The 15,137-nt window shown below is 32.7% G+C and overlaps 1 long non-coding RNA gene across 1 annotated transcript; it reads left to right on the forward strand.

Annotated features, from left to right (window-relative positions):
- Positions 1-7,126: 7,126 nt before the first annotated feature.
- Positions 7,127-10,468, forward strand: LOC109161185. The gene is made up of 4 exons (XR_002050893.1): positions 7,127-8,080; positions 8,217-8,343; positions 8,466-8,589; positions 10,104-10,468. It is a non-coding gene; the product is annotated as an uncharacterized LOC109161185 (long non-coding RNA).
- Positions 10,469-15,137: the final 4,669 nt, after the last annotated feature.

Below are 15,137 nucleotides of genomic sequence, written 5' to 3' on the forward strand. Positions count from 1 at the left end.
TGATTCCTTGGTTACTTGTTCTCCCTAATCCCTTAGGTTGTTAAAGCAATTAGATGATAATGCTCCCTAGCTTAAGTCCTATTTCTTTATTTCGTGTTTACATCTTGTTAATTTGTGTTTGTGTTACTTTGTTTAGTTAGCGTAGCCTCAATCTCGTTATGATTTGCTTAGCTTATTGTTGATTTCCTTATGCTAGTGCCTAGTTTCTTGTGATTGCATATTGCGTGCCATAACCCCAATCCCTTGAGGACGACATAACACACCCGAACTCACATCTTATTTTTGCTACAATCAAAAATTAGCGCCGTTGCCGGGGATTGGCAATTTGGTGGTTCTATGTGATTGCTTGTTTTCATTTGAGTTTAGGGAATCTTAGGAGACTAAGTTTTTTCTTTCTTTTTGTTTGTTTTTATTGTTTAAAGAGCTAATTGTCTTATTGATGGACAATTTAGTTATGTGTCCTCACAAGTGCACAAGTCAGTAGTAACAGGGTGCAAAAGCAAGGGTCGAACCCAAAGAGAATTGATACTAAGCAATTTAATAACTTGCTATAATGGGAAGCAATAATCTTAAAGAATTTAAATGAAGTTTCAATCGCAGTAAATTAAACTAGATGAAAACAACTTAGAAAAATATAATAATCAAAAGTCGAAAAATAGAATTGACCATCAAAATGGATTAAACTAAATGAAAACGCATGCGAAAATAAAGGCATGAAAAATAATAAATTAACTACGAAACCAAACAGCTAAGGAATAAAGGCTATATTAACTCAATTAATTCTCTCAATAGATTAACTCATGCTAAATTGATCAAATTCAACTTAAATAATGTCAATTCGAATCATAAGATAAAACATAAGCAATTGACAATATTAAAACTAGAACTACTGCAAAAGTTTCATGGTAAACTCATTCACGTTTCTAGAAGGACAATATAGCAAACATATTGAAATTAACAAGAAGCATACACAGTATCATTCTTTCACCTAGTAAATTATATAGATTAATAAAAACAAAAAGAATAAAGTGAAAGAAATAAAATTGAATTGCTATGAAAGAAAGAAAGAAATTGCCAAATGAATTACTATGCCTCAAAATAGAATTGTAGCTGCCATATTGATGATCCTCTGATGTGAGGTATGTTCTCTATTTAGGTCTGTTCTCTATTTATAGTGTTCAGGCCTCCGTTCTCCGCTCAGATCGCCAGAGGAATTGGTCTGCGGAAGATTGGTTCTTGTCCGCTGAGCTTGCGCCTCTGTTCTCTCGTGCGTCGACCGCCATTGACGGAAAGAAGGGAGAAGAACCGCTATTTCATGGACTTCAAACATGCTGATACAATCTTATTAACTAACCTAATAATAATAATAATAATAATAATAATAATAATAATAATAATAATAATAATAATAATAATAATAATAATAATAATAATAATAATAATAATAATAAACTAAGATCAAGGAATTAAAGGACTAACAAAATTTAAATACTAAACAAATTTAATAATAACTATACTAAAATTGAACAAAATTAATATTTATTACAAAGGAAGGGGGATACCCATACAATCTATGCCTACACTGAGGCTCGAAACCTAGACCTCCCACATAGGGGAGCAATCCGATACCAGTGGAACTAAAATTGAACAAAATTAATAAAGCTATTAAATATAATATTAAATAAAAATATATATTAATTAATTAATTAATTATTAATTATTGTAAATAAACTATAAAAAAATTATATATAAAATAACACAAAAAATAATGTTTATCACTTACCTTGATTGAGATTTGGTTGAATGATTTTTTCTTTGTGCATTCACTCTTAATTGAAAAGGAGGAGTTTTTACCACTCAATCAAAAACTTTGAATCATGGTTGATGAGGATAGTACTCAAAATTTGTATCTATCTCAATGAATTGAATGAATGAGCCAAACAAGTGGTTAGTTTGGTGATGACATGAAAACTCCTCCTATCTAGTCGATATATAGTACGTTATAGTAAAAGTAGGTTTAGGATGAAATCCTTGGCCGGGTCTGATGATAGCTTGCTTATTCTACGGCTGTAGAAATCCAGGAGAAAAGGGGATCTGGGCACGCCCGAGCCATTGTTCATCAGCCATCAGGAACGGTCCAGGAGTAAACTGCTTAGCAACCTCTGGAGAAATGTTCCTCTTGTAACCCTTCCAATTCACCCTTTTAGCGGTTGAAGCTCCTGGGCCGCGGTTTTTATACTCTGCGTACCAGCAAGTGTCCAGTGCAAAGTCGCCCTGCCATATAGACCAACCTTCTGGGACGACGATGCTAGAGGTAAACTCGTACCTCCAATTTGTGTGTGTTGCGATAGTCAAGCCAAAATTGGTTAAGTACAGAGTTTGATGTGGAATGGTAAGTCTAGACTTATAAGTCAAAGACATAATACCATTAAACAATTTCTCACAATAGGGGTTATCTCTGTTGATTACGTGATGTCAAAAGATAACGTAGCGGCCGCTAACTCGCTAACCCGAGGGTAAGCAAATAGTTGTGGAGAAGTTGGAACAAGGAATGGGTCTAAAGCCCTTGGACTAAAAGTTCTATAGTGGACACCCAACCTAGCTAGCACCTAGGTTCAATGGGACAACTGAATTATGGAACGGAGCGTGTCACTGTTGGGTCTCGGACTTCCTACCACTCCTCGTTAGAAATAGTGGCTCCCGTGCAAGGTTAGCATGTTGATGCTTTAATGATTCGAATGTCGATTAACATGTGTGAGTATGCGGGATACTCGGAAAAGAATCACCTATGTGAGAGAGAAGTGAGGGTCGCTTCAAAGGAGAATTGATGGGCACAATTCTTCACAAACTCTTGCAGAACCAGGACGGTGACCCACGACCAAAATGGGCACAATCATGAGAACAGAGCATGGTTGGGAGGTTCCTGTGTGAGATATGTCATCGTCTACACAAACGGCAGTCGGTTCAAAGACATCGCGTTCTACCGTACAGCTAGTAGAGTAAACATGTCTTCACAAGGGAAGGTTCAAAGGGTATAGTGATCCCTACCTATCCTAGCAGGGATCGACCGTTGAACACAGTTGTTTCCAATTTCAAAATATCCTGAAAATCAATTTTCATTCATGTGGGGGATTGTTGGAAAAATAGCATTAAAATGACATTTTGAGTGATTATTTTGTGGTACAAATATATGTGGGATCCACTTCTGATTTGGGTCGGGTCAATGTGGATTCGGGTTCTTCGTAGTGAGACGAAGAATTTGATATAATGTATGCTCAAAATAAGTAATAGGTGAATGAGAAATTGATTCTCAAAGTGAACCTATTTGAGAGAAGTCAAAAACTTAAGTTTTAGATGCTAATTAAAATTAGCATTCTAATAACTTTCGTGGCACTGCACGAAAGTTGGTGTTGTAAGCTTAAGTGGATTAAGCTTTGAAAGCTTAATTATGGAAATTTGGGATGATGCATTATACATGGACGAAATTAAACATTGAAAGCTTAATTATGAAAATTTGGGATGATGCATTATGCATGGACGAGAGTTTGCATGGACGAAAGTTATGCAATTAAACATTGAAAACTTAATTAGTGAATTAAGCTTTTGAGCTCCTTTCGTGTGAGCTACTTTCGTGCTGAGCACGAGTCAATGCTAGATGCATTGATTCGTGCTGCACCGTTTTGGTGCTTGCGGACCACTCGGGTGTGGTTTCCGGTCCCAATTTGTTAAACTTTCGGGTTTGTACGGACTTCTCGGTTACTCAGATATTTTTGAAACTGGTCGTTATGGTCGATACGAATTAATCGGATATTAAGTTCGTGACCGTTGATATTATTTCGATAATAAGTACGACCGTTTCAAACGTTATAATTCAATTTTTTAAATTGAATTTATGTTGGTTAATGTGTCATGATGATGCTATTAAGTACCAACCTCCTATATAAGAGTGTAGTGGGAGTAGAGGTCTTTTAACTATACAGTGAGAGACAACAAGAGAGGGAAGAACGAGAGTGACACAACACACAAAGATAAGCACTTTTTCTTCTCAAAAACTCTGCTCCTACTCCTTTTCTTGCTACTGTGTTTTTCCCGTGCTCTAGTTCGCTGAGTTCGTTCGTTTGGGTGCTCAAACGTCGAACCGTTGTACGTTTTATCCTGGGAAACCTAGGACACAACGGTCCTAGCACTTTTGGGAGGTGACAAATAAGGTTTTAAAGAAAGAAAGGCACTCGCCTAACTCATACATTTCTTTCTTCCTTCTCCTTCTTTCTTGTTTTGGATTATGCTTTTAAGCAAAAATCCATTCTCCCTCTTTTGATATATTAGTTGGATTGGACTTATTATCTGAGGATTATTAGTTTCAATTTTGGTTGATATATATTGGTATATCTTTTTCGTAGATATACATGTATATATAACCTTTGGGATCCGTTTTATATATATTTGTGTGTATATATATATTTCGGATAAATATCCAATAATATTTTATATACTTGTGTGTATATATAAATATTATTTTTGGGATATTAAATCTATTGTGGTTCATTATCACAACATTAATCTAAATATAATCGTGTTGGAATGAGTTTAATTTGTTTTGTTTTTTTTTTTTGTTTTGTTTGTTTTTTATTTTGTTTTTTGTTTTTTGTTTTTTTGTTTTTTTTTTTTGTTTTTTGTTTTTTTTGTTTTTTTGTTTTGAATTTGATATGATAATACTCATGAATAAATATTTAATAGTCATTTAAAAAAAAATCTAATATGATACCTCCTGGCTCTTACCTCTGTGAGGTCTAAAACGATCCATGAAGAAAACTTAGGATCCATATTTATATAGCCAAAATTCAAATTTAGGATATATAGGAAGGCAGGTAAATGCTAGAAATACAAATACAAGAAGAAAACTTGAGAACATTATATATACAACAAGTTTGGAATAACGGTAAAGAAACATATTTAAGTACAAACGTATTTTAAGAATTTGTTAGATGAATCTCATTCAGATTAACTTATATATTCCTAATTGTTGTGATATTCTTTTAAGTAATTCTTCTCTATTATTCAAATCTGTATTATTAAATTCTATTTCTAACTTGTTTATATATATACTAGTATTTGACCCGTGCGTTGCACGGTATGTTATTTAAAAATTTTTAATTGTGTGTATTTTATGTTAAAATTTGTGTGATATATTTGGGAATACAACAAAAAACATATGAAAATGGTATGTTACAAATAGTTGCTTCACAGAGGAAACTTACATATATTATTACACCTTTATAATTTATAATAATATATAATATAATTATATAATTATATTAATATATACGGAGTAGTACATTTAGAAACCCAGCATGAAGTATGCCAGAAGTTTCTTCCTTCTCGTTGAGATGAGAAGTGATGCGGAAACCTGACTTTCTTATTTCTCGATAACGATTCTATTTCTCTTGCTCAATTTCTTCCTTCTACAAATTTATTGCTCTCTTGCGTAAGTATTGTCCTCAAATTTTACTCATGGATAGCGATTGTTCATTGTACTTTCCTAATTCTAAGCTTGGTTCAGATCAATATTTTTGGACCTTTTTAACGCAATCTAGGTTTGTTCTTCAGAGCTTTATGTTGATTTTACAAATCTAAGTAAATATACTTATTTTCATCAACAGATCTAGCATGGTGACTCACAAAAGCCATCGATCCTTACTACGGTGACTCGCTCAGTCACTGGAAATTAACATTGTCTAGTATTTGCTTATTCTATTTCAGCTTAACACGTTCATTTTTGTAGAGATTTAATTTACAAAACAATGAGTAACTCTGGTATTTGTAAACTTTTATATAGTTTCGTGATGCCTAACATTCAATAAACGTGTTATAGAACTCAGATTTATATTGTCATATACAGTAACAGTAATCTAAAAGACTAAGTTTAGACTTTAGATGACTCTAGTTTTAATGGTTATTACTTGTTTTATGTTTAGGCTTGAATTAAAAAATATTACTTGTAGACAAAAAGAGTTGCTCACCATTCATAACAACACTGTGTTTCAAGTGAATCTTGGAATATAAAAAGATTTTCTTATAAATTCAATCTTATGTAATGAAAAACTGACACACATGTGAAATACTTAAAAAACTATTAATTCATACCATATTATTTACAATTTAAACTATAAATATTTTAATTATAATAAAAGTATTATAACAATGACCAGTAGAATATGACAGCTTAAATAAAATTGATAAGCAAGTTATTAATAATTATAAACATATAAATTAAAAATATTATATATTATAGATTATAGATATGGTAAGCCTAATATACTTAACTAAGGCATCATTTCCTAAACCTTGGTTACTACTTTTGGTTAAGGACATTTGGTCTTTGTTGACGTTATCTGTACTCTTTATCTTTGAATGTGGATGCATCATCTCCGATGTTAGCTTTCCATTTCTATTGTACGATACATACACACCGGGAAGCCTTGGTTTAGCACAATTCATGTGTTGGCCTTATCTCCTACAAAATTAGAGGGTGTGATCTATGCCACCGTTCGCCATTTTCACGCAATTTCTATCTCTCTAACATATTCACGATGAAGAAACCCTGCCGCTGTGTCGCGATAGAAAGCTTACAGCTGCGGCTGGAATGTGGGAATCTGAGTGTAAGGTTGTTCCTCTACAAACGTTTTCTAGGCTTTTCATTTATATAAAATCATTCGATGTTCTTGTAGTCATCGATCTGTTTTGATTCGATAAAACATCTTGAAGATGAAGATGATGAGATTTTGGGAGTCCATTTCAGACATGCAATAGTTGGGGGAATTGAATCTGAGTGTAGGGTTTACACAAATCTATTCTCGCATGTCCGATTGAGGGCCGAGGTCTATGAGCGAAGGTTTAGGGTTTTAAAATGTTTGACTCCAAGTTTGGTTTTCAGAATTGAATTCGTGGAAATCGTCGCTTTTAGCTACAATAGCTTCGGATTTCCCATAGTTTTCAGATAAGTTATCAGACACCTTCAATTTTAAGTGTATTTCAAAACATTATCTATAATTTGTTTGATTATTTTGCGATAATAATGTTCGTAGTCATATATCTGATGGTTTATTTCCTTTTTGTTTATGTTATTTCAGATTTATATCTTCTGCTATTCTTAGACCTTGACAGGAGGGTTTCACAGTTTTGGATACAGTTTCGAAGAAAGCTAAGTTTTCCTATTCTAACAGTTGAATATGTAATATTAGATGCATCATTACATGATTAGATGATTGCAGTAGATGATTGATTACATGCTTTGATAGTGTATTTAATGAATTTCTTGAAGAAATACCTTTTGTTGGACGACAATGTTTCCTCTTGGATCCAATCGTGCATGAAGATGTAATCTTCTTCATGGTCTGCAATAGCAATGCTTTACCTACTGTGTTTTTTATGATTTGAGTTTATTATATTCAGGCAACTGTTGTAAATCAAATATTGTTGTCCATGGTTTGGTATTTATAGAGCAGTTACATGGGTTTGTCTTGGAAGACACTAAAGTGTGCTTAATTATTTATGTTATCAATTACATAGAGAACCTGAAAGGTTGCTGTTTGTTATTAATGTTATATGCATTTTTTTCAATTACATAAATAACCTGAAAGGTTACTGTGTGTTGTTAGGGTTTCCCATGTGTGGTGTTACTGTTCCCATTGATCTTGATATCAATTTTTCTGGGTAATATGTTCAAAATTGGTTTTTTTAGAGTATATTTAACTAAATCATAATCTATATAAATTGTAAGTAGTTTAAATTGGTTAGTCATTGACTGATTTGTAATTTGGTAATTCACTTTTTCTAATTCTATTTTTCTTAGAACATGTATAAGCCAATTTAAGTACACATTAATAAGAAAAAGTGTATGCAATTATGCTTAAATTTTTATAACATGTCACAGTTATTTAAAAACTGATTTAGTTGCCAATTTGAATAAGTATATGAGTTTTCCTTTATTTGAAAACACTAAATATTTATTTTTTTGCAGGGCATCTCGTAAATTGGGGCATCAAATAAAAACTAATAATCTCTACCACTGCAATATGAGGTATGTTACTTTAGTATTTTAAATGTTTTTGGATATTAGGATGTGTTGTAATTATTTTTAATATTAAAAATAGTTTTTCTGTGAGTAAATGTATTCCTAAGACCTAATTTGTTCTAAACTTACCTTGATATTGCAGCTAAGCTGTTGAGGTTGATGATTTCGAATAAAATATGCCTGTTGATGATTTCAAATAAAATATGCCCCAAACTTAACAGTGGGAATCCCACAGAGTATGCAGAAAAGATCATTTTAGGTTTTGAATTGTGAGTTTAGTATTGTATTTTTAATTGTGATCTTAAGAGTGTTTTGTAATAATAATACTTGTGGTCTTTTTATTTAATTTTTCATCTCATTTACTAACAACACTTTTTTTTGCACTTTTCAGGATGTTCAAATTTGTCTAAGAGACAGAGAATACACATTGGTGGTAATGTATTCTATGTGTAACAGACATAGAATACACATTGGTGGTAATGTTTTGACAGCCCAAGAAGGTTTTGGCAAAGAAGGTAACTATTTATAATTAGAAATCTTTTCCTACTTAAGTGGTAAGTTGTGCATAGATCAAATTCATATAGTATTCTACAACTAAATAGAACTTCTCAATCTACAATATTATACATGGACTAAAGTATTCTCTATCCATCTGTGTTTCTGTTTTTCTTCTCTTCATGCATAACCTCTTTGTTTCTGTTTTTTTTTTCTCTTCATGCATAACCTATGTGGCTTGAAATTGGTTGATCCACTCTTGTTGCAATGATACTATCACTTGATATTTGTGATTGGTTGCTATATTTGTATACCACCCGCCTGCGAAATAGAAACAGAAACACAAAGACAGTAATGATGGAAAAATAATACATTTGGGATAGTTATATATTATTCTCTACATGTTTGTGTCATATGTTATTCTCTACATGTTTGTGTCATATGTTATTCTCTACATGTTTGTGTCTGTGAAATGCTGTTTGTGTCTGTGAAATGCTATTTTCCAGATTGCTACTATCCTGGGTTAGCAATGGCATTGCTACTATCCTGGGTTAGCAATGGCATTTCATTACTGTGATAGGGTATTGTATTGCTAGTCCTTTCACCTGCAAATGAAATAAATAGCACAGAAAGCATGCATTTAACACATACTGTAAAGATTTGACAAAAGAAAAAACATCTTAAAATGTTAATAGTTCACATACACATATGATTAACCTAAAGTAGACCAAATATTCTTCATGAATCTGACTGGTCCATGTGAATATGACTCCAAGATTGGTCCTGCAAATCGAAATTTAAAAGAATCCAATTATAGACAATGTAAACTAATCCTTCATAGTTCGTATTAAAAGTGCCACAGGGCACAATTGATCAACAATGTTATTGGGAAACACAACCAAGAAACATCAACCAAAGGCATTAAATAAGCATACTGTTAGCTGGAAAAATATGTGTTTTACAAATATTGTTTCTCTTTTCTTTTTTCTTTTTTTCCTATGTAGACTGTTAGGTTCCTGAATAGAAAAATGAATAAAAGCACTTCATTATAAAAAATAAAGCAGTGAAAACTGCACCAAATTTTACTTCTGCACATGATGTTTCTCCTGTATTCTTTTTATTGATGCACATTACTATTTCTTTTCTAAGCACACTGTTAGGTTCCCTGAATAGAAAAATATCAAAACACACAATTAGCAGGAAAAAAAAACTCATAAAAATGGTCAAAATAGCAGTTTTACACATGTTCATCAGTCATGTTTTACACATTGTTTCTCTCTTTTTTTTTTTTTTTGTCTATGTAGACCGTTAGGTTCCTGGGGCAATTTAAGAACCATAACTTCATTCCTAAAAGAAAAAAAAAATTAAATCTAAATTGTTAGGAAAATTGAATGAAATAAAAAAATTAATCTAATCTTGGCTGTAAAGAAAGTAAATATGCAAACAATGAATTGTATACCTTTCCTATCTCCTCATGAGTTGGCTCCTTCATCTCCTGAGTATATGCTTCTCATATACTCTCCTCCACTGATAGTTCCACTTCCATGTGCTTTGGCTACGGCTGTGGAGTAGATATTGGACGTTTTCCCTGCTGGTAAGCTCTAATTCGACGCTGATACCTTTTCGGCGAGGCTTCAGGTATAATTCGGCTGATCCCTTTTCGGCGAGGCTTCGACGCTGCTCCGTTTCTGGCGAGACTTCTGGTATAACTGCTGGCCTGCATGATTTAGTATTTGTATTGAAGACTGAAACTTGATAGTCTTTGCATTGAAGAGAAAGTGATGTATATATAGAGGTTTAGATATAATTGCTTCCCTACCGTTAGTTAACGAAAGGGCAGAAATCGATTGGTCTGCAATTAATTACTTTGGAAAGACAAATCCGGCTCTTCACCATAAATATTGGGAAATTCTATTTGCACCACCCATTTTGCTATTTACACCCCCTATTTAATAGGTGTAATAGCTTTATAGGTGGTGTAAACAAAAAAGTGCTATTTGCACCACCTCATTAAATATAGTCAAACATTAATTTTTATTTTTTTTATTTAATAATCAATCTCTTTTATTATTATTATTATTATTATTATTATTATTATTATTATTATTATTATATTTTAATGCCTAATTATTTTGTGCAATATTTTTTTAAGTTTTTATTTTCAATAAATATTTTTTTTAAGCTTCTATTTTCAATACATCTTTTTTTGTTCAATACATATTTTTTTAAGTTTTAAAATATAAATTGATTTTCTACTTATCTTTTTATACTGTAAATACTGTAACAATTTTATAAAGATATGTGGGTTAGAGTTCTAACAATTTTGATGTAATTAAAATTTTAATCATAAAATAAGTGGAGGTCAAGGTTTCTAATCATAAAATAAGTCTACTACATGCGTTCCTACACTCTTTCTATTTTGAATTTTGTATTTATGGTTGTCCTTCAGTCTCTGTAGAATAGTTTCCTACAATTGTGTATTCTTTGTAGTATATATTGCTCTATGTACTCAATATTACTCAATAAATTGATTTTTTACCTATCTTTTTATACTGTAAATACAATAAATTGATTAATTTACAACTATATTCACGAGAAATTAAATTAATTCAGTATATATATAGATAGGCTCACCAGTCACCCAATAAATAAAATTCCATATTCAGTACTCTTTATACTATAATTTTGTCTCTTGAAATGGAACAAAGAGATTGTTATTTAGTCAATTGAGAAATTATATATAATTTAAATGAGTCCTAATTACCTAGCAAGCAAGAACAAAATGGCTTAAAATACAAATAGCAACCCCCATAGAAATAAATAACAATTCATTAACAATTCAATTATATTCTACCTATCTTTTTATATTGTAAATACAATAAATTGCTTAATTTACAACTATATTCACTAAATTGATTAATACTATAATTTTCTCTCTTGTGACATGGAACAAAGAGATTGTTATTTAGTCAATTGAGAAATTATATTTAATTTAAATGAGTCCTAATTACCTAGCAAGCAAGAACGTAACATACTGGCTTAAAATACAAATAGCAACACCCATAGAAATAAATAACAATTCATTAACAATTCAAATAACAACTTGAAATACCTCATAGTGTCCTTGACTTTGATTTTGATCATTGTAACTAAGTAACTGGTTTTGATTCTAATTATTGTAACTAAAAATTTTTTCTATCCAATCATCCATGACTTAGATTGTGTGATACATATAATAACACACACCCCACATATATATAGAGTCATATGAGTCCAATTTGTATTCTTTACACCACAAATATGTATTGAAATTATAAACTTAAAAATATGTATTAAAATTAGAAACTTAAAAAAATGTATTAAAATTAGTAACTTAAAAAAAAAAAGATGTATTAAACAAAAAATATATATATTGAAAAAAAAAGATGTATTGAAAATAGAAACTTAAAAAAAATATTTATTAAAAATAAAAACTTTAAAAAAAAATTACATAAATAATTAGGCATTAAAACAAAACAAAAAAAAACAAAAAAAAAAAAAGCAAAACAGTGAAGGGGTTCATCTTTTAAAAAATAATAATAATAATAATAATATTTTAATTAATTAGGTTTTGAATTAAAATATTATTAATTACACCTTATAAATGAGGTTTGACCAAGGTGGTGCAAATAGCAAAATGAACCCTCATTTGACTATTTACACCACCTATGTAATTATTAAAAGTTTTTACCTTTTTACAATTTCAAGATACTTTATACCCACTTTTGGTCAAAGGGTGGTGCAAATAGCAACACCCTAAATATTATATGGGAAAATATGGGAAAATGAAGAGTACACAGGGCTTAAACTTATAAATTGAATCTGATTGGCTTATAAAAAAATCTTGGGCGTAAAATAAATAGAAACAAAATATTTAGTTTAAATATTTTTTGGTTACCGATGAGTTTACACGTTCTTTTAAGCAAAATGATATAAATATTTGATACTCCTCAAAACGACGTAGTATTGTTTGGGCGGGAATTTTTTTCTCCTATTGTTTTGCTTTTATATATATATATATATATATATATATATATATATATATATATATATATATATATATATATATATATATATATATATATATATATATATATATATATATACATCTATCTATTAGGATTATTAGATCGAAAGAAAAAGAAGATTAGAAGAATTGATAAAGACACCTGATGGGGTGTGAACCCCATGGGCTCGGGGTCCAAGAAGAAAGTAGATAAAGCCCAGACGAAGAAGAGAAGCCCAAGAAGAAAATGGAGCAAACCCAAAAGGGATACGGGTCAAACCGAGGAGTCGGCTTGGTCCAGGAGTCGGCGGCGAGTGTGGAATCGACACGGGTAAAGGGTCGACCTAAAGCTAGCCGTTAGCCCCTATTAAATTCCTAATTATCTACCCTTAAAATCCTATTTACTACCCCACCATTCCTAACCTCCCACTTATTACCCCACTTATTACCACTAGTCAAATATCTAATTATTATTATTATTATTATCCATAACCCCCCACTTAAACCCTTACTTACTACCCTAATTATCACCCATCACTACCCTACTAAATGTCCAACGGACACTTTTGGGAGGGGCTAGCTATAAAAAGAGGGGAAGACAAGAAGAAAGGGGCATCCACTCATTCATCTATATGTGGGAGGACTCTCCCAAGTATTATTCTCCCACTCACTACTCTTTCTCCTTTAAGAAGACATCATCCGTTCATACATACAAGCACCCTTCCTACACCACTCTCCCAAGAGAAGGCAATTCATATACACAACAAGAAGATTATCAAGAAGACTCCATTTTTACCACAAAGAAGCATACTCCATCTCTATATACAAAATAGCCATACAACATGTACAAAGACATCTACAAAATACATAGTGGAATTAGGCTTGGCACCGCCCAAAAAGGCCCGTGGTTTTCACCTTTCGATTTTCACGTAAAAATCATCGAGTCATATTTCTTCTATCTTAGTAGCCTTATTATGAAAGGTGAATCCACCAACCACAGGTTGTGTTGGACCTCCTTGGGCCCGAAAACCCAAAAACCAACACTGGCACCGTCTGTGGGGATCGTGACAAAAGGTCACGTTTGCCTCTTTATCTGAGCAATTTCGGAGAGCGTCCGGTCACTACGGACGGAAGATTGAGAAGGTTCACGGAGAGCCGTGGACCAAGAAGAGGACTAGAAGAGAAAAATCAAGCACAAATATTACACGTTGAGGTCAGCAGGAGGTAACCATTGTTATGTAAATTTTATGTAATATTTAAATTAAAGCTGTTTCCAAAGAGTAGTCGGTCCATCACACTGAGGGACTCGGCCAGGGGAATCAAGAGGTCGGGACGCCGAATAAATGATTCCTCCACTACGACCTTAACGGTAGACACCGTGGTCATAGTTATTTCCTCCGTTTCTCTCTTGATTATGTTGAGCTAGACAAGCAATATGTTGTTAAAATGGGGCTTGTGAAGGGACTCTCCAGTATAAATTCTAACTGGATGGCTCCAGTATATATTCTAACGGGATAACTCCAGTTCCAAGAACGAGCTTTTAATCACGCGGCCCTGATAGTTTGATTTGCTCGCCGACTATCTGTTTATTTGGGAGGCATTCGTCTTCTTCATTGCGCCCGTGCTTGGCTTGGGATTTAATCGCCACCGACTCTAACTACTTCGTAGCTGACTCCATCGAAACTTGGTACGGACGTCTATGGTGATCGACTCCTTGGCTGCCGACTGCTTCACCGCTTCTTAATTAAACAACAACAACAAAAAAAAAAATTAAAATTATTAGTGAAATATTTTATAAAGAAGTAGATTTTTGGAATAAAGAAGGGATAGTACAATAACATTTTATCTTTCTTGCCAACACTTTCAAGTTGAGGTATTAGAAGCTACATTCACTAAAATATTGATTCGACGAATCTAAACATAAAATTCAACTTGTAAAGATCAAAGCTTGTAGGAATGACTTAACTATCATACTACAATTATAGTGATATGCAAAGTAGTTTAAGCAAAAGTAAATTGAAACCAAAATTTTTATTATGATTCAAAAGTAATGTAATCCTCCAACTATCCTATGGTTGAAGAGGATATTACTCAAAATTTGTATCTATCTAGTCGATATATAGTACGTTATAGTAAAAGTAGGTTTAGGATGAAATCCTTGGTCGGGTGTGATGATAGCTTAGCTTGCTTATTCTACGGCTGTAGAAATCCAGGAGAAAAGGGGATCTGGGCACGCCCGAGCCATTGTTCATCAGCCATCAGGAACGGTCCAGGAGTAAACTGCTTAGCAACCTCTGGAGAAATGTTCCTCTTGTAACCCTTCCAATTCACCCTTTTATCGGTTGAAGCTCCTGGGCCGCGGTTTTGATACTCTGCGTACCAGCAAATAGGGCGAGGAGGATGGGTCGGGCTCGGGGATCAGTGGGGTCGGCGTTGAAGGAGAGTAGCCATTGTTGGGGGTGAAAACCATTAAGCTGGGAAAAGGCAGCGGTGAAGAGAGATGGGTAGATGACGATGGAGAAA

The sequence above is a fragment of the Ipomoea nil genome, unplaced genomic scaffold (genome assembly GCF_001879475.1).
Source record: "Ipomoea nil cultivar Tokyo-kokei standard unplaced genomic scaffold, Asagao_1.1 scaffold2921, whole genome shotgun sequence".
In the NCBI taxonomy this organism is placed as follows: Eukaryota; Viridiplantae; Streptophyta; class Magnoliopsida; order Solanales; family Convolvulaceae; genus Ipomoea; species Ipomoea nil.